We start from the raw sequence: 27,239 nt of genomic DNA on the forward strand, positions 1-27,239 counted from the left end.
TCACTAACCTAACAGTGCAGAATTTCTTTCTAATGTCTAATCTAAATCTATCCTCTTTTAGTATAAGGCCATTCCCCCTTGTTCTATCATTATCTATCTGAGTAAAGAGTCTTTCTCCATTCTTTTTATATGACCGCAAGTAGGTGTGGCTCTGAGAAATGAAGGCACTCAGTCCAATAAATCACTCCTGAAGGGTGAATGTATTGTATTTTTTGTCATCACCGTACTTATTCCATTTCTTATGTTGCTGCACCTATTTCTTATAACTCTTGATACCAATTTCTGTCAGATATAAAAATAATCTTAGTAAATTATTGGTCAATTCAAATTCCTGACATAGTCTTCACCTGGTCACAGTATCTGCAACAGCCAATTAAATGGAGAATGCTAGAAGTACGGATCTTTGCACCCCCTGGGGCAAAATAAATAAATAAATAATAAATTCTGTAAATGAGAAGTAACCTAATTTTAATGATCACTGTTACAGAAATCATAGCATTAATTAGATTTCCCCAGATGTGGATGACTTATTTTCCCCTTTAAACCTCAGTTTTGTTACAGTTGAACAATGGATAATAATACTACATGTATTGCATGTACATGCAATTTTTGTTTAAACACTCTCTGGGAACACTGAAAGACATAAATATCTGTTAATAAATTGAAGAACACTTTAAAAACAAACAAACAAACAAACAAACAAACAAAAAACCACAAAACATAGACTGCTGAAGAAATGTGTTGGCTGTTCCCAGAAATTTAAATGGTGATTTGTCTCTTGTCATACTCTGCGGGAATGTACATCTAAGAAATCTTAATCTCTACCACAAGAAATATACACAGTCACTTACACAGTCATACACATCACATACAATATACACATCACATACACAGTCATATACGCTTACAACCACCCAATCATTATTTAGAGATAATGTTCTTACTGAAACTAATAAACTTTTTTATTTCTTTTTTCTTTTTTTTTCTTTTCCGGTTTATATTATCACATATGTAAATGAGCTGGGTGAATAATAAATTATTTAGTTCACCAGTTGTATCAACAATTATTTTAGACCCTGGCTAACAATTTTCTTTGTATAAAGAAAGAATTCTCAAAACTTTTGTTGTTCATTTCTTCTTACACCAAGTTTTGGTCATTTAGAGTGAAAATATTAATTTCACAAGATTTAGTTCTGAGTTTAAATAACATTTTGGAATTTTGTATATTTTGTTCTAATTCATTGAGTGTGATTAATAATTCTTTATTCTTTTTGCAAAACAGCAGGCCCACTCCAAAATCTGCTTAAAAATAAAAGGCTGAAATGAAATCACATACTTAATATTCAGATTGCTTACTTCTCTACCCAGACTACACAAGTCATCTGCACAATGAACTTGACATTACCCAAAATTACACAACAAATTTTAGATGAATTTGCTACTATTTTGGTTTGCTTTCAAAACGTGTTTTTCAGCAACTTGAAAAAATTCGCTGTGTTGTCTATCACATTAATGTAATAAGATCTGAAATGCAGCCTGGGTGAAACAATGCATTTCCTTTTACCTTGTCCCCTTCCCTGATAAGTCTTGCTCTTGGGCATCCCAGGAATGTTGCTGCAGGACAACTTTAGCCTTTTGCCATCAGAATGATAATTGTTTCCTATCTCTCTGAGCCTTGAGTTCCATGCATCCCTCCACCCCACCATGTCCTGAATTGAAGCTCTGAACTTCCTGTGAGGTCTTTGCAATAACCCCAAGGGCCTCTTCTGCCACCATATGTATGTAATCACAAACTGAAAACTTCTCTGCTTAAAACACAAGGCTGCCATGTGAGACAACTATTTACAAATATCAGCCTAGCACTGAAAAATGTTCAGATGTATCCTTCTCATGTTTTTATCATCTTTCTATGCTTTTTTTTTTTTTTTTTATATATATATATATTTTATTTTTTTTCCCCAACATATTCTAGAATTACTTTGGCACCAATGTAGTGAAGGGTCAATATTAAGTAAATCAAGCAATTGTAATACATGTAATACACTTCAGGAACTTAACAGTATGACAGATCTTTTCCATTTCAGGAAACTTGCCCCATTACTTAACCAAAATCAGCTTGACTAACTGTTGAACTATAAACAAGGCAAAGCCACCTACACTAAGCTGGTATAGGCAGGATCTAAATTATTTTGTCTATTTATTCACAATCCTAAAATTTTATGAACATATCTGCAATACAAGAACCTAACAGCTGAATCATAAGCAGCATCTTCTTAACTTGGACCAACTCAAGTATGCACAGTTATCTTCAAGGGCCTTCTAGAGCTTTACATCTGATTACAAGGATGATTTTGTTGCTCACGAAGAAGCTGCAGATATGTCATGTTCTCATGTTGGAAAGTGGCCAGAAAAAATAAAGTTAAACTGGTAATAATTTAAGCTAAAAAAAAATAATAATAATCTGAAAGAAAAACTGTGGTCATTCATTTGCTACTAGAAAAGCTGAAACATGTTGCAGTAAGGGTGGAGCAGACAGTAGTATATTCCCCAGCATGGGGTAGGATCCACATTGATTGGGTACCTCTGTGTGCAAGTTATGCCAAAACCAACACTGCTTTTATGGGAAACAGAAGCAATTCTGTTTTCACACAGTAGTTAAAATCAACTGTCCCAAATGAACTGAGAGAATGAAACAAATTTAGAGTCTGGCCCAATAAATGCACATTTTTAACTTACAAAAGGAGCTGGTTTTCATTCTACCATTTCTTTTCTCAGCAGTGTGACATCTTGGTATTATTATTATTGTTATTATTATTAATAATAAGTATTAACACCAGAAAGATTTTCTTTTTCTTTGAATGAAGTAACAATAATATATTTTCTTTTTTTTTTTTAATTTAAGTCAATGCAATACATCCAGTCTAGGTAAATCTGTGACATGTTCATTCCAAGAAACTTAGAATAAATTACATAAAACAAAAAGCCTAATCTACAAAATATGAACTCATTTAAACCAAAGCTAAAAGTGTGCCATTAAATATCCACCAAGTCTAAGAACTTTTGAGGTTTTTCTTTTTGTGGAAAAAAAAAAATAAATATTTATTTACATCGTGCCCAGAAGAAGGATGTAGTTTAATGTAGTTTAAACTCTGATCCAGTATACTGCCTTTATGAGACACCTGCGGTAAGTCGAGTCAGACTTCAAATTATTTCAGCTTCCATTTCTTCTTTATCCAAATTCTTTTAATCCAAGCAAGAGGGTGGTTTGTTGTTGATGTTGTTTGCTTGCTTTTACTTTTTTGTTTGGTTTTAGTTTATTTATCCCAAATAACGTGTGATTCTCAGTTAAGATCTTTTATACAGCTCACATTTTAAGGCATGCTCAACACATGGGCATGAGTTCCGTTGTAACTCATTTGAGAAGAAATTTCACTGGGCAAAACAATGGCTTCACCATCAACTACAGTGTAATTTGTGTTGCCAATTTGTGTTTGCACTTTTGTCCTTTTCATGACATAATTTCATCAAGCATTTGGGTGTTTCTTTTTATTGTTTGAAGTGCTAGGCATGGAATTTTTGTGGTTTAACCCCCTCCCTTCTGCTCCCCAACCCAAGGGAAAAGCAATTTTGTGTGTTTTTCTTCTTCTTTATATTTATGTCAACATTTTCCTTTAACAGATTTAAAAATATGTTGGTTTTGGAGTTATTTCTGTGAGTACTACTTAGTGATGAAATGATTCATGAATGTTGATAACTAATCGGATTCATGTGTATAGATGGTTTTCTATTGATAATAGTCATTCAGTTATGGAATTATGCATTAAAGCCAAATCAGATCCAAAGACAAATTTCAATTTTGAATAGCCTGATTTATTTATAACCCAGATGACAAGTTTCTACTTTAACTGACTACTTGTTTGGTATACAAATAGGATACGAAACTTCCCTTTCTTCAGCAGAGTTTATTCAATCAGTGGATATTGCTTCCAGCTGTGTGACAGTGACTTTCCATGGGTCTAGGTTTCCCTGTGAAACAGAAAAACAGTGAAGAGAAAGAGAGAGAGAGAGAGAGAGAGAAAGAAAAAGAAAAAGAAAAAGAAAAAGAAAAAGAAAAAGAAAAAGAAAAAGAAAAAGAAAAAGAAAAAGAAAAAGAAAGAGATTGGTCAAGCTACATAGAGCCTTCAATTTCTTCTATGATATACCAAATGAAAGAACTTGATTACTCTGTTCTGGGTATGCAACATTGACTTAAAAATATTAGTAGTGCTGGTAATGGTACTGCTAATTTGAAGTGTGGACAATAAGTAACTTCCGTATAATAATGATGATGATGATGATGATGATGATGATGATAATAATTAATAATAATAATAATAATAATAATAATAATAATAATAAACCCTCCCCAATAAAAAGGACATTAACTAATATGAACTGCCAATTTTGGAAAAGGAATTTGGTTTTCGTATAATCTGATTCAGTCTTCTGAAGGAGAAGTCACTGAGGGAAGAACATTAGCTTGAAGAACATTAGCTCCAAATTTGTTGTCACTTAACTAATCTTTCCTTATCTTCTATTTAACAGAAGAAATTCCTCTCCCAGTTGGAAATGTGAATTTTTTTCTTAGAAATCCTCCTTACAGAGGAGATTCTGAAAGCTTAAATTCCACTGAGTGTTTTGTCTTGCTAATGACTTCAGAGAACAATTGGATGCCCAACTGTGCATCTTTGTACTTCAGCTGTTTTGGGACTGATTTGTCCACAGGGAGAAAGTAGACAGCTACAATTATGTCTGAGGGAATCCACCCCTCAAAGCATGGCAGGGACATGAGCAGTGCTGCTCTAGCAAACTGTGTTTTATCTGCAAAAGGCAATAGCTGAAGAATGGAGTTAACAATGAGATGAAAGGTTTTCTCTGAAGTCATTAAAATGTAAGGAAATGGTGATGGTCATGAATTGTTATATAAAATGGGCATGGGGTGGGAGGCAGAAGTATTAATGGGTTGCTGGCACCCAAGTTATAACGTAGTTGAGCTCCTGGACTGATAGGACATTTATATTTTGATGATCAGGTGATGTCTCTCAGTGTTTTCAAGTACTTCATACCACCTTAACCAACCATACAGCTGTAACTGTACATACCTGTTAGGCCTTTGAAAACATAAACCAGCTTAATCAAACTATGTGTGTTCAGTGTTCACATATGTATCTGTAAATATATGTTTCTATTGATTTCTTCAGTAAAAAAAAGAAAAAAAAAAAAAAAGGAAAAAATAAGGGACATTGCTGGTAGCTAATCTTTGTGAAGATGTAAAGGTACACAGAACAAATTGGGAAGGTGGTTAGGTTCGCACAAACACTGGGTACCCATGTCTTACTTGGAACCTATCCCCCTGAGACTTCTTGTATTGATGTGTTATCTTAAATGGTGAGTGTAAGAGACAGGACCCTGCACTGGATGGATTACTGGGGGGCAGGGGCAACAGGAAATTAAGACTAGTAGGACTGCTTTGTTTTCCTCAGATTCAGGGAAAATGCTGGAGCAGTGTCCCTAAGGCCCTGAGCGCATTGATGTACTAACAGGATTAATTCCATTCATCCATTTTGCAGTCCACCATTTTAAATCTGATCTCTAAACACATGGACTATCTATGGTAATTTTTAAACTTCCTTGATGCATTGACAACCAGAAGCAAAATCCCCAGGCTGTATATTCTTTCCAACAGAGCAGATGCAGAAATGGCTAAATTTTGATAGCAGCAGTTGAGATACATCACAGCCATTGGTGATTTTACTATTACTTGCTAATTTTCTACTATCAAAGTATGGAATACATTCATTTTCCTTAAGACTCTACTTAGCTGCAGGCTAACAAAGTTGTTGAATACGGAGAACATTTACTATTGTGACTTGAAATAAGATTAGTGATGCAGGACATTTATTTTAATTTCTTCCAGGTGGCATAAAGTCTCAGCTATTCTTTTTTCCTCTCTAATTTAAGAGGAGTTTGCAGTTAAGGATTTAAAGGCCTAATTAAGCTGCATGTCAAAAACAACAAAATACCAACACAAGTGATTCCTCCTGACAAAACAGCCTTTCAGTCTGGGCTTCACAGCCTCATCTAAGCATCAAATGGCAGGTCTTTTGAGGAGCAGTTTGTCTTAAAAACAGTGGGTCACTGACAACTCTAGCCCTTCAACGTAGCACCAATCTGCTGCTGCACACACAGTTTCAGTGATAGTATGTATAACTAATAAAAATCTAATAAAATACTGTGAAACTTTTCATTGGTAGGTATGCTGTCACACACTCTGTATGAGAGATACAATCAAGGGTTTTGAAAATAGTGTGTGGAATGCCTGGATAATAGCTGTGGCAACTGCTTGAACTGAACCATTAAGAAGTTCTATGCATTTTTTTTTTTTCTTAATCTGTCTTCAGAAACTTGTTATTTGGAGATGGGGAGAAAATGATGTTTTTCTAACTCTGGAGGGCTTTTCATGTTGGTGACCTTCCCAAGTGACCAGAGAATATGTTATAAACTGTCTGGTAGATAATCTGGACAGACGTGTTAAGTGTAAACAAAAGAGACAGGTGTGAGTAGTCATAACACTCAGGCTGAAGCATTGAAAATGTAATATTTTCCAAGAACATAAAATGCCTCACAAAACAATGACTGCATTGGAAACATATTGAAATGATTTATATATACATGGAATTTTAATAAGAGAGACATTTGAATATGAGATTAATAATATATGATTGGGCCTGGGAATGTGCTCTGTCAAGCTTGTGTATGATGGTATAGTGAACAAGGGAATAGAGGGAGCGTCATCCAGAGCATTTTCTCCAGGGACACATGGCTGGAGTTAGGTGACAGCTCTGTAGTTATGTTGAAGAAAGCACTGGGTGTGAGATCTGATTCCACAACTTCACACAAGCCAAGCAGAGAATCACAGGCAGGCAAGTAGTGCAATAGTCTTAACCTAAAGCTTTTGCACCATAGTAATTCAATTCTTTCATTTGAACTGGGCCTTAAACACTACTATTCGGAATATACAAAACATTCCTTTCTCAGGGTGTGGAATAAGTAAAGTTTTTAATTGACGATTATCTTACACTTCTTGACACTCAGTGGGCTGCAGAGATATAGATAAATGAAAACCAAATGTTAGAATTCATGGGTTTTGAAACTTTTTTTTTTCTTCCCCTCACAATTTCTATAAATTAATGTAACTGTCTGAAGAACACTTTCAATATCTAATGAAATGAATACTGGAAAGTTTGTCTTGTCCTAAAGAAGCCTACCAACTCATGCAAACAAAAGGTTCTAGTCCTTGCTTAATTACAGATCATTGGTAAAACTAGCAGTTTCTTCAATATTTATGTATCTATATTCATATATTTTTTTTGTATCTTTTTATTTATTTTTTCTAAGGCATCAGTGTATATAGCAGACGTCTTTTTGTCTCTTCCTTAATGACACACATCAAGAGCCGTATTGCTCATTTCATTCAGAGCAATTAGCATTCATTATTTACCTTCTTAATGGAATGCTCTGGTAACTGCTGTGAAAAATAAAGATGTTATTCATCATTTACAAAGGCACAAGCCCAAATCCTATGTTTTGCTTAGCAACTTACTAGTTTACTTTCTATGAAGAATAGGAGGGTGAAAAGGAAGTAAAAGATGGAGAATCACAAAATTAAAAAATCACAGAATGGTTGAGGTTGGAAGGGACCTCTGATGATCATCTAATCCAACCCCCCTGCCAAGCAGGATCACCTAGAGAACATTATGCAGGATGGCATCCAGGTGGGTTTTGAATATCTCCAGAGAAGGAGACTCCACAACCTTACTGGGCAACCTTTTCCAGTGCTCTGTCACCCTCACAGTAAAGAGTGCCCTCACATTCAGCCAGAACTTCCTGTGCTTCAGTTTTTAACCATTGACTCTTGTCTGTCCCTGGGCACAACCAAAAGGAATCTGGTTCCATCCTCTTGACACCCTCCCTTCAGATATTCATGAGATCTCCCCTTAGTATTTCCTTTTCCAGGATAAACAGGCCCAACTCTCTGTCTGTCCTAGTACACCAGGTGCTCCAGTCCTCTAATCATCCTCTGGACTCTCTCCAATAGTTCCATGTACCTCTTATCCCAAAGTGCAGGAAGATGTTGATACAAGCATTAAATAAAAACATGTGTAAAGTCAAAGAATATTACGAATATTACTCTGAGTAAAATGAGTAAAATTCCAAAAGTTTGCTTTTATGGAATGCAGATTTTTGCTCTACAGAAGTCCAGAAGTCTCTCTCACTCTCTCTCAAAAAAAAAAAATAATAATAAAAAAAAAAAAGTGTCAATTTTATTTAGGAATATCCAGAATAATCCAGAATATCCACTCAGCTAGTATTTATACAAAAGAAAAATATATTGACAATCAGTGGTGATGAAATATGGCTGAATTCTTGTATTGGGTATGTAATATGTAGAAATGTCAAATTAGGTTTACAAAAGGTTTTCACAGGTTTGCAAAAAGTTCTGGAATATATTTTCTTACAGAATATAGTAAGGAACATAGAACTGAATAAATCTGGATAGGAATCACAAGTAATAGTCAAGCAGTAAATGGGTTACTATCAAGCTCCACAGCTGCAAAGTTATTAGGTGTCTGAGGCTGAAGCACATCACAGAAGTAATTGTATCTAATCAAATACCTTTGTGGGAACTTGTGTGCTAAACTATTCTATCAAAATAAAGCTTGTAGAAACAGTTTCTTGACACCTCAAGTAATTGTTAACTCTGGAAGACAAACTATGGTGTTCTTGATTTGACCCTTACTTGATAATACAAGAGTAAATTTAAATATAAATTTAAAATTTAAAATAATAATAAAGTACTAAACATTAAGGGAAACAGAATATGATAATTCAATACCTTTTAAGGAATGGTGATACCAAAATTAGGTAAAAGGTTCAACCTGCCTTTTTGCTTCTAAATTAGGGTCAATTGCATCATTTGAAATACAGAGCAGCACAAGAAGGATTTGTACTCCTATCCTTAGAACACTGAAGTACTAGGTGAGTACAGGGAGAATTGTGTTTACTTTTATATTCCATTTTATTCATAGAAGAAAATAACATTGGCTTTTTGTGCCTACTGGATATTTAATCCCAGTGACTCTTCTCACATGCTAGGATCAGTATATTTTTCTCGCCACATTGTTTTTCACATGTTGAATATTTCACTTATTAATCAAGAGGTGATAACTGCTAAAACCAGTATTTTTTTTCCTTTTGTATCAGTTTCCTACTCTTCAACACTGACCTCCTCTGAGATTTTTGTATGAGTCATTAAGAAGAAACTGTAAGGCCTACTTTCCAGTAAAAAAAAGAAAACCATTTAGAATTAAACATCTATGTCTTTCCTTCAGACATATCCCTCTATATTTCTTAATACATTTTCAGAACTGGTAAATACCAGTCAAATCAGGGGCAGACATAGTTCATTACTACAAAAAACTTACTCACTTTTGTCCAGTGCTAGTTTTTAAATCATGTTTATGTTTTATTCTCCTCTGTCTTTCTTATTTATGTTAGTTTAATTTATATTAGCTTCTTCAGTTTCCTTTACTCTAAAGGACTAAGTTCTGGAAAATGCTGGATTGAGTTCAGGCCTGGGGATGCACCTCCTTTTGTGCATGTATTTGTTCTTATGACATTAGTTCCATGATCCAGAAATGCTTTGGCTATCATAATTAATTTCCTCAAAAAGCAAGGCATGAGTTTTCCACTCTCCTGTGATATCAGCACATTAATTTTCTAAAAAAATGCAAATATCTTAAAACAAGCATTCTAGAGGGAAACTGAGGAGATGTCTTTCTTTGCTATAAACTCTTGGTGTCATCTTTGTTGTCTTCTCTCACTCCTTGTCTTACACAAATGGCTCCTTGCAGATCTTCAATTGACATCTTAGAAATTCAGAAATTATTTTGCACGGTTCTGTGGAATAAGGCTTACACATGAGCCATGTTATTTAAAATATGTTCTTATTATATTGCTTTGGCTGTTGTTCAAACATTTCTGTTCATGAGCACAAGAAGTGCTTTATCAAATTCTCTTCTGTTTGAAGCACTAACATGACTTAGACAGGTATGATAGCTCAGTGCATAATGCTGATAGGAAATCTACTCTGTTTTAGAATACCTTTGATTCTTATCAAGGTGTCAGCTATGACCATTCAAAAATAAGAGAACAGGAACTGAGCTGGTTATAAATAAAGAGTATATTCCTCATAGGTCCTTTAAATTTTGTCTTAGTTGCTCCATAAATGTATAGATATATACATTTATATATATATGTATATATATTTGTAGAAATACTATATGTGTATATATTCTATATATAATTTATTTTAGGCAAACAGAACATACTGAACTGTAGATGACAGGCTAACTTTTGACTGGGGAGAAAGTGTTACAGATTTAATGCCATGAGTGAGAACCTAAAATTGCTGGATTTTGTTTTGTAATTATGCTGAATAATCCTTTTTTGTGATCTAGGCCAAGACAAAGATAGGTACTTACAGCTATAGTTGATTACGTAACAGAGTATAACCTGTATTATGACTATGGCACTAATGATACAGATCCTACCTAAGCTTTTAAAAATCAGTAGGAAAAATGAGTTTGTGATACACTAATAGATGAACAGGAAACTTCTAAATCAGTGCCTTCCACCACTGAGAGGACTTTTTTTCAAAGAGGTCAAATGTTCATGTGGACTTTTCAATCAGTTTGTAACAAGCATCTGATGAGATGGAAAGTATTGGTTAATAGTCAGCTGAATATGAGCCAGCAGTGTGCTCAGGTGGCCAAGAAGACCAACAGAATCCCAACAGAAGCAGAAGAAACTGTGTGGCCAGCAGGACTAGGGAAGTGATTGACCCCCTGTACTCGGCTCTGGTGAGGCTGCACCTCAAGTACTGTGTTCAGTTTTGGGCCCCTCGCTACAAGACGGACATCAAGGTGCTCAAGAGAGTCCAGAGCATGGCAATGAAGCTGGTGAGGGGTCTGGAGAAAAAGTCTTTCGAGGAACAGCTGAGGGAACTGGGATTGTTCAGCCTGGAGAAGAGGATGCTCAGGGGCGACCTTATCGCTCTCTACAGATACCTTAAAGGAGGCTGTAGGGTTGTGGGGGTTGGTCTATTCTCCCACGTGCCTGGTAACAGGACAAGGGGGAATGGGCTAAAGTTGCACCAGGGGAGGTTTAGGTTGGATATTAGGAAGAATTTATTTACCAAAAGTGTTAGGCATTGGAATGGGCTACCCAGGGAAGTGGTGGAGTCACCATCCCTGGAAGTCTTTAAAAGACGTTTAGATGTAGGGGTTAGTGATATGGTTTAGTGGAGGACTTATTAGTGTTAAGTCAGAGTTTGGACTAGATGATCTTGGAGGTCTCTTCCAACCTAGATGATTCTGTGATTCTGTGTGAAAGAAACAAGTAGTAACTACTTGTGAAAGAGGGAGTTTTCTGGGTTTTTACAGACTTTATCTGGAGTGCAGCTCCATCCAATTTGATAGGTATGTCTAGGTAGGCTTACCTGCTTTTATACTAGATTTCTTGTATTTCAAAATTTGGACATTGTTATCAGCACCACAGTGGTTTGCACAAGAATCTAAGGAATGATGGGATGATAGCTGAAAATGTGAGAAAGCCCACATTTATGGCCCTGTCTCCCAGAAAGCTTGTTCAAAAGTATACCTATAAGATTATTTATTCTTCAGTGCTTGCCACTATGAAAAAAAAATAAAATAAGATATATATATAAGTCAATACTGTGTATATGAACTCCAAAACTTCTGACAAGTATAGTCAAAATGAGATAAAGTCAAAATTTAATGTTATTGGATTTGACCATCACTTCATCTTTGTTGTGGAAATTTCAGGGTCCTGGATTCTGTCCAAAAATCAGGGAAGGAACAAAAACACCCATTTGTAGCATTATCCCTTGTCTTTCTCCTCACTGAGTGTTCTGGGAGTGATGCAGGCCTGAAAGGACAGTCATTTTCTGAGGCTTCATTTTTTTTTTGAAAGTCATACTGTTTTCTCTGCAAAGTGACACAAATCAAGTCAGTGTGCAAATTCCACACTATACTGAGAAGCTATGTAATAACAATTTATCACATAATAAACATTCTATAAATAGCTCTTTTAATGGATTACACCTGTGGGGAAGATGTTACAGAAGTCACAGGAGTTGCCATGGAGTTCTTGCATGTGTCCTCTTTTCTGAAGATTTCCTTCATATCCTTGTGTCTGAAAACTTTGCTAACTTCATAGAAGTTGGTCTTGCAGTTGCTGATCTTCATTCACAGCACAGAAAGTCTCCCTGGGGAACAGGTAGAGATTTCAAACAGCAACATAGCTCACATTCTCAAACACTAAGACTGAGACTTTGATCAGCTTTTTAAGAGCTTTCAGAAGCATTTTTTCCTCATTACCACCTCAGTTTTATGAACTACATAGTTGTATTTCAGAAAAATATTCAAGTACATGAAGAATCTATTGCTGTTATTCAAAATATAAGTGATTGTTTTATGTGACTCTCTTTCTTTTATTATTTTTATTATTATTATTTTTTTTTATTAGCAAAACTTCATTGGTTAGGTATTCATGGGAAATAAGGTCCAGGAGGGAGTGAACCAAATTCCAAGCTAATTTCTTCAATTGGTGTCACACATTCTTGCCCAAGCTTGATGTATACGTATGTTCTCCCATCGTGGAAGGAAATAATATGTTTAATATATGTGCTGGTGTTACTTCTTGATTCATCTCACAGTGCAGGAAGTCTTCTCCGGGAAGAGGTAGATATTTCAAATTACGATGAGAGCTCGCATATTCTCAACCACAATCTGATCATCTGGAGGTGAGAACAGTCAGTATCTCACTGAGAAAGAACATCTTTTAGATTATCTCATACGTGATTTCATGAAGGGAGAGGGGAGGGTTGAGCTGATAAGAGTCTTACAGCTTTTGCAAAACTTCATCTGAAATGCCTTGCCATCAGTCTGTCTAGAAACAATTTCTGAAGAATCAGTAATCCTGGAGGAAGTTGAAAACTGACCTTCTCTTTAGGCTACACTAGAAACTAGTGTCTCAAAAAGAAAATAGGTTTTCAAATGCCAAGAAAACAGGGAACCGTGAACTATATGAGACATGATAGTTTAAGAGATTAAACTTCTTAAAGGCTAAAAGTTTTGAGAACTAGATGAAAGATAAAGAAATCCTACTTCTTTAGGAGAGAGGAGTGAAAGTTGGTTTGAAATTAGAGATCATATTCCAAGCTACATTTTATTTAATCTAACTGAAATTCAAGCCTCAAGCTGTTTCAGTTATAATTCAGATAATTTTATGGAGAAGTTAGTCACGGTCATCGGGGTTTTTTCTCTAGACTCCACTCATCTCTAGACCCATTCACACATTCACTCACCATTTCCTGCTAGTTCTCCATATATAGAGGTTATTGACATATACAACATACAGGGAAGTCCATTTTATCACATATGGCCATAAGAAGGACTGCCATAGCAGAGGGCTGCTTCTATGCATCAACTCATGACAGCTAACCAATTAGGGGAAAAAAACACTGTGTTTTTACAGTCAGGAATTATTTCTTGTAGGAAAAATCCTTATATTGATGAACAAGTAGACAAAACCTTCACCAAACAAACAAACGAACTACATACGGAATCAGGAACAGCTTGCAAAAAGGAAATGCTAGCTTAGCAAATAAATTGCAGGCCTGAAGCTTAGAGGAACAGGACTTGCCAATGGTGAAACATCTGCTGACTTTCATAATCAGCACAGAGTGTGATAGCTAAGGAAGTCAGAATACTGAGATATGTGAGCTTGTCACCAAATGAATGTGCTACTATAAACATGCTCTAATGTTAGCAAGCTTATTCACATTCTTTTGTCTCATCTACAGACCAAGATCATAGAGTCATAGAATGGCTTGAGTTAGAAGGGACCTTAAAGGTAATACACTTCCACTCCCCCTGCCATGGGCAAGGATGCCACCCACTAGATCAGGTTGGCCAAGGCCCCATCCAGCTGGGGGCTACACCTACAGGGATGCGGCATACACAACTTCTCTGGGCAGCCTGTGCCAGTGCCTCACCACCCCCTGAGTGAAGAATTTCCTCCTAACGTCTAATCTAAATCTTCCTTCTTTTATTTTAAAACCATTCCCTCTTTTTCTATCATTGGCTGCCCAAGCAAAAAATTGTTCTCCATCTTTTTTATGAGCCCCTTTTAAGTACTGAATAGCTGCAATGAGGTCCCCCCAGAGTCTTCTCTTCTGTAGGCTGAACATCCCCAGCTCTCTCAGCCTGTCTCCATAGGAAAGGTGCTCCAGCCCTCTCATGTGGACCCACTCTAACAGCCCCACATCCATCTTGTGCTGGGGGCCCTAGACCTGGACACAGTACTCCAAATGGTGCCTCACAAGGGCAGAGCAGAGGGGGACAATAACCTCCCTCAACCATCTGGAGTCTCTTTTGATACAGCCCAGGATGAAGCTGGCCTTCTGGGCTGCAAGCACACGCTGCTGACCCATGTCAAGCTCTTTGTCCACCAGAACCCCCAAGTCTTTCTCTGCTGGGCTGCCCTCAGTGAGTTCTTCTCACAGTCTGTAGTCATGTCTGGGATTACCCCAACTCAGGTGCAGCACCTTGCACCCCGACTTCTTGAATCTTGTTAGGTTCACATGGGTCCACTTCTCAAGCTTGTCCAGATCCCTTTGGATGGCATCCCTTCCTTCTGTTGCATCAACTATACCACTCAGTTTAGTGTCATCAGCAAACTTGCTGAAGGTGCACACAATCCCACTGCCTATGTCATTGATAAAGATATTAAACAGTAGCAAAGACACTTTATTACTTTCTCATAAGTTCTAATGGGTTAAAAAAAAAATAAAATCTTATATTATTTCATGTTTACTCATTCACTTTTAAGATCTTTCAATGAGGACAGTAATATGGAAAAGATAGCAGAAAGACCTGTAAACACTTTAGCATGTGATCTTTTTAAGAGACATAATCCTCAATGCTTTACATCCCTGTAGTAAGTAAAGATCTTCTGGAGTGTGAAATTTTAGGAAGATAACTGGGAGATCTCCAGATTTAACCTGCTCATGTAGCCCAATTTCTGCTAGATCTCCAGTTTAAAGCCCTGCTCTCGCCTCCTTGCTTTTCCCCAGAGGATTTCTGTTACTCTCCAGAGGATGCAACTTGATGGCATTTTCCCTCACTCTGTAAGTAGTGAAGAGTATTTTTATTGCCTTAGGAATTCCTTTATGTCTTCTTTCAGTACTGGGTGCAGAATTTTTGTGCAGCATTCAAAGTAACCTCTATCATAGAATCATAACATGGTTTGGATTGGAAGGGACCCTTAAGGACCATCTGCATCCAAACCCCTTGCCTATCTCCCATTACACCAGATATGAGACATTAATAGGAAAATACAGCTTCTTTGTGTTGGACAGGGTTGGATGCTTAATGCTGTGATCTGCGCCATAAAACAGAAGAGGTAGTCCCTCCACTAAGATGTACTAAGACCCTTGACTAAGGTCAGATGCTGTTTTCTTCAGGACTCACAAGTGGCCATTTCTGGGAATATTGAAAAAAGCTTTTCTGTGAATTCACACAGGTGATGAAGTATCTGTCCCTAGTTCATTTTAAAATCCTCTTCACAGGTAACAGAGTACTGTTCGGTAATTTTGACTTTCTTGGTGTTCTTTGAAACAGCGTCTGTGATCTCAAAGGATCTCAAAGTGCTCTGTAGTCATGGACAGATAAGTCTATTTGCTTTTGAAGAACTACATTGATGCAGCCAGCAGACTAAAAGACAATGACTAAAGCCTTATTCTTTCATCCTCCAGCTGCTAGGAAATTTTGCTTACTTTGATAAGTGATCATAGATTTGTCTGACTGGGTCCATGGAGATATAATTTGAAATTACAACAAAGTGCATTGACAATTAAAGGACATTGATCTCTTTTGGAATCAGGTGCTGTTTCCTTAATTGAATACTTCTGCTTCATTTTAAATGGACACATTTTGTATATTTAATATTCCAAAGTTCTGGGTCTATATTTACTTTCAAGTGTCCCTTTAAGCTAAAATGAAAATAAAAATTATAGAGGTGTTTACATGGAAAAAAAATATATTTGTGGTTGAGTTTTGGTTCTGTTTTTGTTTTGAGGAAATTGGGAAACAAAATAACATTTTTTAATGTGAATCAAGACTTTTCTTTCTTCTTTATATTTTTAGCTTGTTTAATCAAATATCTTTTTACTGATTTTTAATTTTGTGTTTTTTAGTGGTTGAAGTATGGAAAAAGTTTTGAAAACTAGAAAATATGAAAAAATAATCCTTAGTTGAAACAAAATCTAGTAAACAAACACAAAGAAAAACAAGTAAAACAGAACATAAATATATATATATATATATATTTTTTTTTTTTCCAGCTAGCTAAAAATAACATGTTTTTTGGCAGAGTTGATTGGCTACTGCAGTACCAGCACTTTGAATTTGCATTTCTTCTTTAAAATTCTTGCTACGTTTTTCTATTGTGAGAGATCCAACACACATACTTCTGTAGCTCCAACTTCTTGTGGCTCCAACACAACTTACATTTTTACTGTTCATAATCAGCGCCTTTTACAAGTAACATCTACTGAGTCATTACCATAGGTCTGTTTTAGAAAATGTATTATTTTACATGTCTCACAGAAAGAAAACAGGCCAAAATACATAACTGTGAACTGTTATGGCCAGAATTTGGTCATCATTAGAATGAATCATTTCCTTTTCAGTTTTTCTTATTCATCTACCATTCTGACAGTCTGAGACCTTGTACCTGGTCTGCAATATGAACCTCTGCCTTTCTGATTCATTCCAAAATTGGTATTTCACAGTCATCTGCAGGCAGTTTCCAGAGCCAAGCCTCTTTCACACATGTTCACACTACCTTATTCATTTCACACATCCTCTGAGCCACAACTTCAGTTTATCAGGCTTAATGCTTTTGACCTCACTTTCATTATCTTGAAAGCTGAAGACCTCACCCACATCTCAGGCCCAGTCTCATTTTGCTTTCTTCATTGTACATTCGTAATAACTTGCCTTTGTCTCTTCTCAGTGTTGGCTGAATAAAACAGTAATACCACAATGATATAAAAGTACAGCCAATCATAATGGTCTATTACTTGGTAAAGAGCTATGTGGGCATTTTGCAGTAGCTCAGGCTGATATAAAAACTTCTAGAAGGAACCATATCTTATATGGTAAGAGAATTATGAGATAGCTGTGTTTCATCTCAGTGCCCAGCACTGTTGTTCTCCAAGTAAACATTTTACTTTTCCTTGCTTCCAGTCCACAACCAAAATAGGAGAGACTTGTCTAAAATTAACTAAAGAGGCTCTTTCATCTTAAGAACATTTAGATTTGGTATTTCAAGTAAATGCTTTTAAAAGAGTCATTTTGTTTTACAGCAGCAGTCTCTTGGAATTTCTGGGCTGTATGCCCTTGGCCAGATCCACATGAGGTCTTCATAAGTGGGAAATGATCTTTATCTCCATTTATCTCTTTTTTTCCCCCTCTAATTTTAAAATACATTGGCTAGAGAATTGCATTTTGGACTGTGTGACATATCTTCTTGAGGGTTTCTGTGTCTATTAATAGGTAGGACTTGAACATGTGCTCCCACATCATGCCTTGTTGTGGGGAAAAAAATGGATGGATATAAAGTAGAAAAATGAAAATTTTAGCATCAGTTCATTTCAGGTTTGAATGTGTACTTTTCAAAACCTCTTTCCAAATGACAACAAGTTCTGTTTCCTTAGAAAACCACAGTGTTTCTTGCCATGAAGAATTCAGAAAGACAGTCTCTGTAAATGCAACTGTACATGCTTTTTAAAATTAATTTCCTTGAGAAAGGAAAAACTGCAAGGCTTATTTAAGATACTTGATAGCCTGATTCTTGTACCAATAAAGGCAATAGTAAGCACTGTCTTGAACCCCATGGAAGAAGGATCAGGTTCCCAGATAGCTGCACAAATATTTATCAGGTTAGGAGGAGCCTGGTAACACCCTCCAAAATAAAGATTGTAATATAGCCTTCATTTATAACTTCCTGTTCTCACATGTTAATAACTTCCTCATGCATTAGTCTTTCTGGCAATTCTCCGTGTTTGGTTTCTGCCTGAAGTTGATGTGTGTATTTGGAACAAATTCATACCACACTTTTAACTAGGCAAACATCCAAAATGGCAGAGATTTGTGGCTTGGTCTAGAGGTAACTGTCCTTGAGGACTAGCACCTTCTCCTGTATGATGAAAAAATTAGAATTGCCAAAGTTCTGAAGTGATTCCAACGTCACCTTTGAGCCAGAGCTGAACCTTTTTGGAAGTGATTTAATGATGTCACATCACAGTATTATTGCTTTTTTATGTCTGAAGAAAACAGTCTATTTAGAGTCTAGTTAAGTCTTCTTAGGGGTCAAAGAAGTGGAAGTAGAATACACTCTTTTATGTGCCTACAGGAAGGAGAGAGGAAGAAGGTTCAAATGGCTTCTAGAAAAGTTTCTTTCCTTTACTTACATGAAATAGTATACATTTCTTTTTGTATTTGGGAGAGTTAGCCATAGAGACTCTTTCTTCAAGTACTGAGTGGCGTTTAAAATACGCCACTCATAGACCAACCAATTAAAATCTGTTGAGCACTTTGAAAAGATACAAGGCTTTGTGTCCAGTTCTGAAAGGTTCTGAACTTCTTTAGCAGAAATAAATGAAGACAAAGGTTCTTGTTTCTCCTTTGTTTCTTACAGACACTAATGTGAAAGCTGTAAGTACACAGATTTAAGGGGTAAGCAGAATATATTATTTCCCCCCTCATTATTTCTGTTTTTCCCACAGCAGGAGTCCTGACTTCAAAAAATTCCTCTCATATATTTTTTTTGTCACTTCAGAAGTAAACTACCACATCTCTGTGTATGATAACAATTCTAAAATGGAATGCATGGCATTTCCTTGCTCCCATGCAGGAATCAGGGCAGGATATTGAATCAAACATTCTGAATCTGCAAAGCTCTCCCTTTTTCCTTATTCATGTGATCTGAGCTCTCCTACCCATGTAGTGTCCAGAATACAGCTAGACACTAAGAGACAAAGCACAAAGACTGTTTTTTTGTAGTTGTTGTTGTTTGTTTTGTTTTGTTTTGTAAGTCTGTTGGTTGATTCTTTCCAGTTTTTAACCCTGTAAATAAAGGTACCAAATGGCACAAATAGAACAGTATTATTCAGGAAAAGTCATGTTTGCAGTTTGTAGCTATGGCAGATAATTCTGGATAACAGGAGGGCCTTACGCTTAGTAGGGGGTGCACAGGTGTATCTGCACTGTACATAAGGACAGATATGAGCTCTTTCCAAAATGGCAGGATATCAGTCAGTCCTAATCCAAATGTTGTGTGACCCTGCTATCTGAATGTTATGTCAGAGTAAATACACCCTGCTGTTCAGTATAGCTTGTTAGCTTAGAATCATTAGTTTGCCAACACTGGTATGCAGCTTTTGGTTGCTTCAGAGGGCAGGCAGATATCAGCTTGTAACATATCCCACCAGCATACCCTGAATGTACCCAGTGAGATATTTACTGAGTTTATTTTCTTATTTCAGCACCAGAGAGGATTTCAACTGATAACTGAAGACTTCCATTATGATCTTTTATCTAGAGGGGTTGGGTGTTTGATAGAGGGCCTGACGTCATTTTTAACCCAGCCTCCTTTCCAGGGAAGCTAGAGCTGGATCTGCAGCATAAAGGATATGACTTGAGAAAACCACCTAAGCAGTATATTTCAGTTTCTTTGAACTTTAGATGACCAGATGGAATTTTGAGTGCAACAAGGTGTCTAATTATCTCCTTTGATGGCTGCCTAAGAAGGACTCCTTGCTGAATGGGATGAGTGATTTAGTAGATGAATGACCCATGTCTTGGTGTTTTATTTGGCTCAGTCTTCACAAACAAGGTTTCCCAGGCCTCTGCTTAGTGAGAAACTTCAAGGAGAAAAATAGATACCAATAAGTGGAGGAGAGAAGGTCAAGGATTACTTCTGAGAACTTGACCAGTACCAGCTCATGGGCTCAAACAGGTTGTATCCATGGTGATAAAAGAAACGTCCAATGACTTTGCAAAGCCTTGCTTACCATCTTTGAAAAGGTTGTGGAGCTCAGAGAGAACCCTTATAACTGGAGAAAGGATAATGTTGCACCCATTGTAAAATGAGACAAAAGGTCAGCCTGGGGAATGACAGGACAGTCAGCCTCTCTTTGGACCCTGGAAAGATAATGGAATAAGTCCTTTTGAAACATGTTTTTGGCCTCATGAAGGAGGTGACTGTGAACAGTCAAGATAGATTTTCCAAGTGCATTTTCCATTGCTAACCAACTTGATTGCCTTCCATGATAACATGACTGGGTTTGCAGATAAGGGCAGAGGAGCAGTTGAATGTCATTTACCTCTTAGCAAGGCTATAGACATTGTGTCCCAAATTTTTTCTGTCTAAGTTAGGATGTTACAGACCACACTGGTAGACAGTCAGAAGTAGTTACATGATCAAACTCCAAGGGTAGTGTCTCATGGGTCCAGCCCTATACATCAAACTCAAATATATATATTTATAATATTGCACATAAAACAGAGCAGAATGTTCTTCTAAATGTTTGCTTGCACTGTTCTTGGTAGGACAGCGTCCAGTTCTCTTATGGGGCCTGAAAGAATTTCTCTGAAATAATTTTATGCAGTTGATTTCTTGAATCATGCAACTACAAAGTCAGTATTATACTGCTAGTTGAGAAGTGACATGTGGGGCCACCGTGGAAATGGTTAAAAACTGCTATCTCTTACTTCTCCCTGAAATTAAGCTTTCTTTAATGAATTTTGGAATATGTCTGCAGGGTTTCATCATTCTGACCTATAATAGATGAATAATACTTTATAGTAGTCCATCTGTTTTATTCATCTCTGTAATACACACTACAAACTTTCCTGAACTAATTCTTCTCTGGGTTAAAGCATCTGTTTCTGTAACACTACATGTGATTCTCAAACTCAATTCCTACTTCACCTAAGATCACTAAGCTTGTCTTAACTACATGTGTTTTTTTGTTGAAGACGCACCTCCACAAAGTTGAAAATTAGCTTGAACATTAGGTGAATCATACACTTGAAAGTGCATTCTCTCTTCTGAGTATATAAGAAGCAAAACAATCAGATAAGATTAAAAGTCTCCAATGTAGATATCCATATTTGATCAAATTATCACCTCTAGTCAAATTAAGGCACATTGAAGGGAGCAGAGAAACATATGGCTCATATCAACAAAAGCAGTGCAAACTTGCAGAAGAAATACAAAGTCTAAACTTATTTTACAATTTACATTTAACTGTTCAAAGAACTCTTCACTATACTTACTATACTTAGCTTTTTGACAAAAGAGCAATTACTGAAGCTTCATTCCCAAATAGGTACTAAAAGACTATAATCAAGTCATCATTCAACATTTTTTTTTATTAAAACAAATAAATTCAGTTCCTGAATATTTCTGTGAAGTTTATTATTATTATTATTATTATTATTATTATTATTATTATTATTATTATTATTATCCTTTAATCATTTCAGTGGCACTTCTCTGAATCCTGTCCAATTTAGCAACCTGGAGCCAGAACGTTATGCATGATCTTTTTGATTTGTTCTTCTTCTTCTTTTCTTTTTTTTTTTTTTTTCATCACAAAACCTCTTGGATCTGTTCCCACCAAATGCTGATATCAATCTGTGTGTTTGTAGCATGCTCTTCTTATGCCTGGGTGGAAGAGTGTTAACATGAGCTCAGTGTTTGGCTGCCTGCCTGGGCTGACATGAACTTTCCCCTGCAATCACCACTTGCAGTGTCAGGGTTTGAGGCAGACATAGTCTGAATGGAGGAGGTTGAAGAAGACGTAACTGCAGCTGTGTCTGTCACACCAGCTAGAGATAACGTAGTGTTTCTGTCTCACTCACAAAATGGCAAAAGAATGGTAATGAGGGAGCTGTCTGCAGTCCTCCTTCTATACAGATAAACCTGAACAACATACTGATGCATTAATAGTGTAAAGATTCTTAATCTATATCAGTTATGGTCAGAACACATTATTAAGTCACCTAGACTATCCTCCTTCCAGTCACAGGCTCTTACTTTTCATCTGCTTATTCTCATAATTATCCCAAAGTGGCAAAATGCATTTAGAAAAGCACTCCAGCCTGGATCTAATTGCTACTTAAGTTAGGAGCCCAGTCCCTGTAGGTTTCATCTGTATTCAATGGAAAAGTCTGAACTTTCTCTAATGTGTGACCCTCCAAAGGGAAGAAGTGAATCACCCTCAGGAGAGACTTAGCATGATAGACTCCAAGTTTGGCCATCTCAGATAAATCCTTACAATAAGGCAAGGTCATTCTGAGCTTTCATCCTTATCTGGAGATACAAGGAGTTTTTTCCTTTGGATCCTTATCCAATGGCTGACATTTTGTTTTCTTTCTAAAGCATCCCATCTTGGGTTTTCAGTCTTGAATTCCCATTGCATCTTTCTTCAGTAGATCACAGAATCCTTCATAACTAGCATTTTATTCCTATGAAAGAAGCAGATTCACTACAGGATGGAGAAGACCAGATTTAAGGAGGATGCAGCCTTCTATTATTAAGTGCTAGTCTGCCAAGTACAATCTCGTACAGGTGACTAGGAACTCTGCAAACTCTGGCATTTACTGTCTTGAAATTATTAGGTACTATAAAAGTGTACCACTGCCATCCACAAATAACTTCTGAATGTTACTTCGGAAACTGGAGAGAATACATCCTGTGACCAGAAACTGATGAAAACAAGAGAGTGTGGTCACTACTGCCTGCTGTGGTGCTTAGGGGACATGTGAACTTAGCGGTGAACTTAGTAGTGTGAACTTAGTAGTGGTGAATTTAGGCTGATGGTTGGACTTGATGATCTTAATGGTCTTTTCAACCTAAATGATTCTATGATTCTACCCCTTTTGAGGTTAAGAAGTCTCTACTTTCATGCTACATGCCTAAGTGTTCAAACCAACATATTGCTCTTGGCCTCCCTTTTCTGTCCCTCTCTTTGTATCACATTGCCCCAAGCTGAAAAGTTAGCTTCCCAAACTTTGGGAAGATCTGATAAGTTCCTACTATTTTTATTGTTGTTAAGAAATAAAACCAACCTCAAGGTAACTTTCAGTTCGTAGCAGAGTCAGGCTGAGCCAAGATGAATAAAGATGTCTCTTGAGATTAGACCTGACCATCAATTTAAATTAACTCTATGGTGTTTCCTCAGGAGCTCACAAGAAACGGTAAGTAACAAAGAGTCAAAACATTGCTTCTTACTTTCCACAGTATTTCTTAAGCTTTTGGTCCATCCTGCCTCAACTCCAGAGACAACTAGCATGTCTCTGGAGTTGCAACTATAATTAACAAAAATTTTCTTGATTCTCAAGTGCCATCCTATAATGCTTGAAATGTCTGATGTTCTATTTGCAAGTCCCCACAGCCACTGAAAACCAAGAGCAGTGTCTCACAAACTCTGGTCTCCAGTAGCTCAGGCAAGTATGCACTAGGGACATCTGAGAAGCCATTTTATGCATATTCCTAATGACCTCCTGCCTGAGTGCACAGTCATTAACATGACTCTGTCACTCACCAGCTGCTACTTTGAGCAGCCCCTGAATGAAAGGGTCAGCTGCACATGATCAAGTCAGCTGAGTCAGTGATCCTTAATCTACCGTTCTATTGAAATGTAACTCTGATGCACATCCACTGACCAGAAGAGCCCACCCTGAACAGGTGCTGGGTGGCTCAGCCAGACAAACCCCTCTTGGAATGAGCACAGAGATGTGCCTGTGAATACAGATACTTGGAACTCTTCAGAATAAATAGAAGTTTTTGTGAGACCAGGGGTGTGCAACATATGCCAGTTCTCCATAGACTAGAAACAATGCAAAGGAAGATGGAAAATAGACATCCAGTTCAAAAGACATCCAGTGTAGCTTAATTTTGGTCCATACTCCAACAGACAGTTTTGGCATTTCATCCTTAACAATACACAAAACCATAAAGATGAAGATTTCAATAGAGGAAAAGAGTATATTAATAGTGCCCTCAGCTGTAGACAGTCTTTTTACTCTAATGTCTACCTCAGGCCCTCAGGAGTCTGCATCATGTTCACCTCTGTAATACAGAAAATGAATTTCTTTGGAGTGAAGTATATCCATATCTATCTTTTCCCAGGATGGTATCCTTTTCTCTAAACTAGAGGGACATGGATTTGATGGATGGACCACTCAGTGGGTAAGGAATTGCCTGGATGGTCGCGCTCAAAGAGCTGCAGTCAACTGCTCAGTGTCCAAGTGGAGATCAGTAATGAGTGGTGTTCTGTAGGGGCTGGTATTGGGACCACTAGAAGTAGGCATTTAAAGGTACACTTCCAAACCGTAGTTCCAAAATGGTAACACTCTTTCACTATAAATGGACCTCAGAGGTTTTTCTGAGAAATATCCATGCAGTGGTGAATGATCTGATTAGAAGGGAATCATAGTTGGAGTAGTCTATTGATAAGCAGAGAACTTGTGGATTAATTATGTACCATTTTCCAAGAGAGTGATAAATTCAGAAGAAAAGTGATACTTTGTTCAGGCTGGTTAATTCTGAAATTGTTTTAGTGCTTGTTCAAATGCTAGCATCTATTACATAACTGGGGAAAACAAACAAACAAAACAAAAACAGGAAGAAAAAAAAAAGCTCTTCAGTAATCTTGTTTTCTATAGTCAGAAAACACTAATCTATATGTCTGACTATATTCTGTCAGCTAAGATCTCCGATAAATCCAGTGGATTTGTTTGCCATTCCTTCATCTTCATAAACAATAAAACATAAGATTTTTATTTATTTATTTTTTATTTATTTTTATTTTTTCAGTCTTCCCACCATAGATATGTACAAAATCTTCAGGCCCCTACAGGGATGAGTTTTATTCAACAAATCATTTTAGGACACAAGCAATATTTAAACATCATTAAGTGTACAGATTCTGAGATGAGCCTTTTGACAGAAATGGTTAGACTAGGGATGCAACTAGTCTTTGGATGGCTTGTGCTTTGCTATACAAACACAGAGCTGTACCTCCCCACATATCCTGTAATATTGTCATCTTCCCACACAAGTTTTCACCTTCCACTCTTTTACCTGTTAATTCTTTTGGCAACTGGAAATCATGCATATCTGATTTAAGGTAACATCCTGTTGTATTTTTAAATGGAGGAAGAGTGTACCTCCTTCACCATCACTGTCTGTCAGTATGTTTCCACAGATGTGAAGCATTTCAGGGTGTTTTTTCTGAACCTATCAGGAAGACAGAGAGATGCCATGGTGGCTTTAAGCCATTGTTGTTCTAGGACCATCTGGAGGCAGTTACAATTTGCTGCCCTTTCTACAAACAGTCCAACCAAGCATCAATATAGTACTAAAATGGGCCCATCGCTTCCCTATCCTGCCCCCTTACTGAGATTTTCAAAGATGTCCTACTTAAGGCAGTTTCATATTTATTTTCTGTAGGATACATGCTGAGACAATCTTCACCATAGCTGATAAAGACATTGGGAATTGCTTTATGCCACTTTCACATAGCATAAATAAGATGGAACATGTTAGACTAAGAAGTAAGAGTCCTTATCCTTTGTCTTTTGCCCTTCACCAGTCAACACTGGAGTTTCTGATCTATCAGTATGATATAGCTCACCAGAAATATGCATCCAGGCTGACTGCCAGTTGAAAAAAAAAAAAGAAAAAAAGTTTAAAAATGCAGTGCATACAAAATTTAGTTTGATATAGTATCTAGAGATGAGTCAGTTTTATGCATGGTTTTATGCATGTGGGAAGTAAGTAAGAATACTGGTTTCTCAGAAGAAAGACGATCAAGAGGGAAGCAAACAAAAATTTTGAAAAGGTGGCACAAGGCTGAAAAAGAAAGGCATGGAAAAAAATGGTGTGAGAAGTAGTAAAGAGCTGAAAGGGAATAAAGGAATGTAAGAAAGAAAGTGAGAGTCATGTGGGGCGACAAATGAAAGATTTAGGGTAAGTTAAGTACACTGACTCTGGCCCTATTTCTTTGCTTTGGGGAAGGCACAAACAGGGCTCCAAAGTCTGGTGAATTTGCCTTTCTTTCTCCCCTCAGTATTCCCCTCTGCATTCCCCCAAATCTATTGATGTGTACAATTTGCTACTGTGATGCAACATAAAAGCAATATATACGGTAGGAAGTGTTTGCAAGATTAGGCCTTTTAATGGTAATGCCTTCAGAGCACAGATTAGTTTCTCAACTGGTATAAACTGAGAGAATTCCATTGAATCCCTATGGTCTTTAGACTAGAATTAAGTATCAAGCACATTAGCGACTGAATAATGACAGAAGAATCTCCTTTTTAACTTCTGGAGGCCCTACCTGGGTCTTTGAACACAACCTTTTTGTCTCTTTAGAAATTTAAACCCTGTTTGTTCCATTCTTATATCCACTGGAATTTGCAAGATATCTACTTTGTAGTTTGGACAAAGCTTGAAGATTTCACCAAAATCAGTGTGAATCAAACCACACAGGAATATTTGTAAAGAACATCTTGGACCCTTTGAAAACATATTCAATTCTCAGAAGCGCTAATGCATTCTACATTTGGTCATTAAACACTAATTGGTAACATGCTGTGGATGTGTTCACTCTCTGACCAGTCAGTATTTCCTAGGTCACAGCATTGCAAGACCTCAGTGCCCTCACATGACCTGCCCTTTTGAACTTTTAATCCTTCAACTCGTCAGAGAGCATTAGTAGCTCAAGCCATTTTGGAAACTACAGGCATATTTTTCCCCTTCTCTTTCAAAGTTTGCTTGGTTTGCCCTCTATCTTTCACTCCCACTCCCCTCCTCACTGGTAATGTCAGGATGTCTTTTGGGAGACTAATTGAAGACTTCAAAGTGCATAGTAGTTTATTATGAAACTATTGTCCTTGGTAAATGTCACAGGACTCATGTTTTATTATATTTTTAATTTTTTTTCCATTATACTGCCATTTCCCTGAGAAATTATGACC

General features: G+C 36.9%; 1 long non-coding RNA gene across 1 annotated transcript in view; it reads right to left on the bottom strand.

The window, feature by feature from the left end:
- Nucleotides 1-3,848: 3,848 nt before the first annotated feature.
- Nucleotides 3,849-27,239, bottom strand: part of LOC137851487 (uncharacterized) — a 279,957-nt gene continuing 256,566 nt past the window's right edge. Inside the window, exons 9-10 of the long non-coding RNA XR_011093239.1 lie at nt 12,225-12,388; nt 3,849-4,026 (exon numbers count right to left, since the gene is read on the bottom strand). This is a non-coding gene — a long non-coding RNA (uncharacterized lncRNA). The remainder of the gene's footprint in view (nt 4,027-12,224; nt 12,389-27,239) is intronic.

Source organism: Anas acuta, chromosome 2 (assembly GCF_963932015.1).
Source record: "Anas acuta chromosome 2, bAnaAcu1.1, whole genome shotgun sequence".
Taxonomy (NCBI): Eukaryota; Metazoa; Chordata; class Aves; order Anseriformes; family Anatidae; genus Anas; species Anas acuta.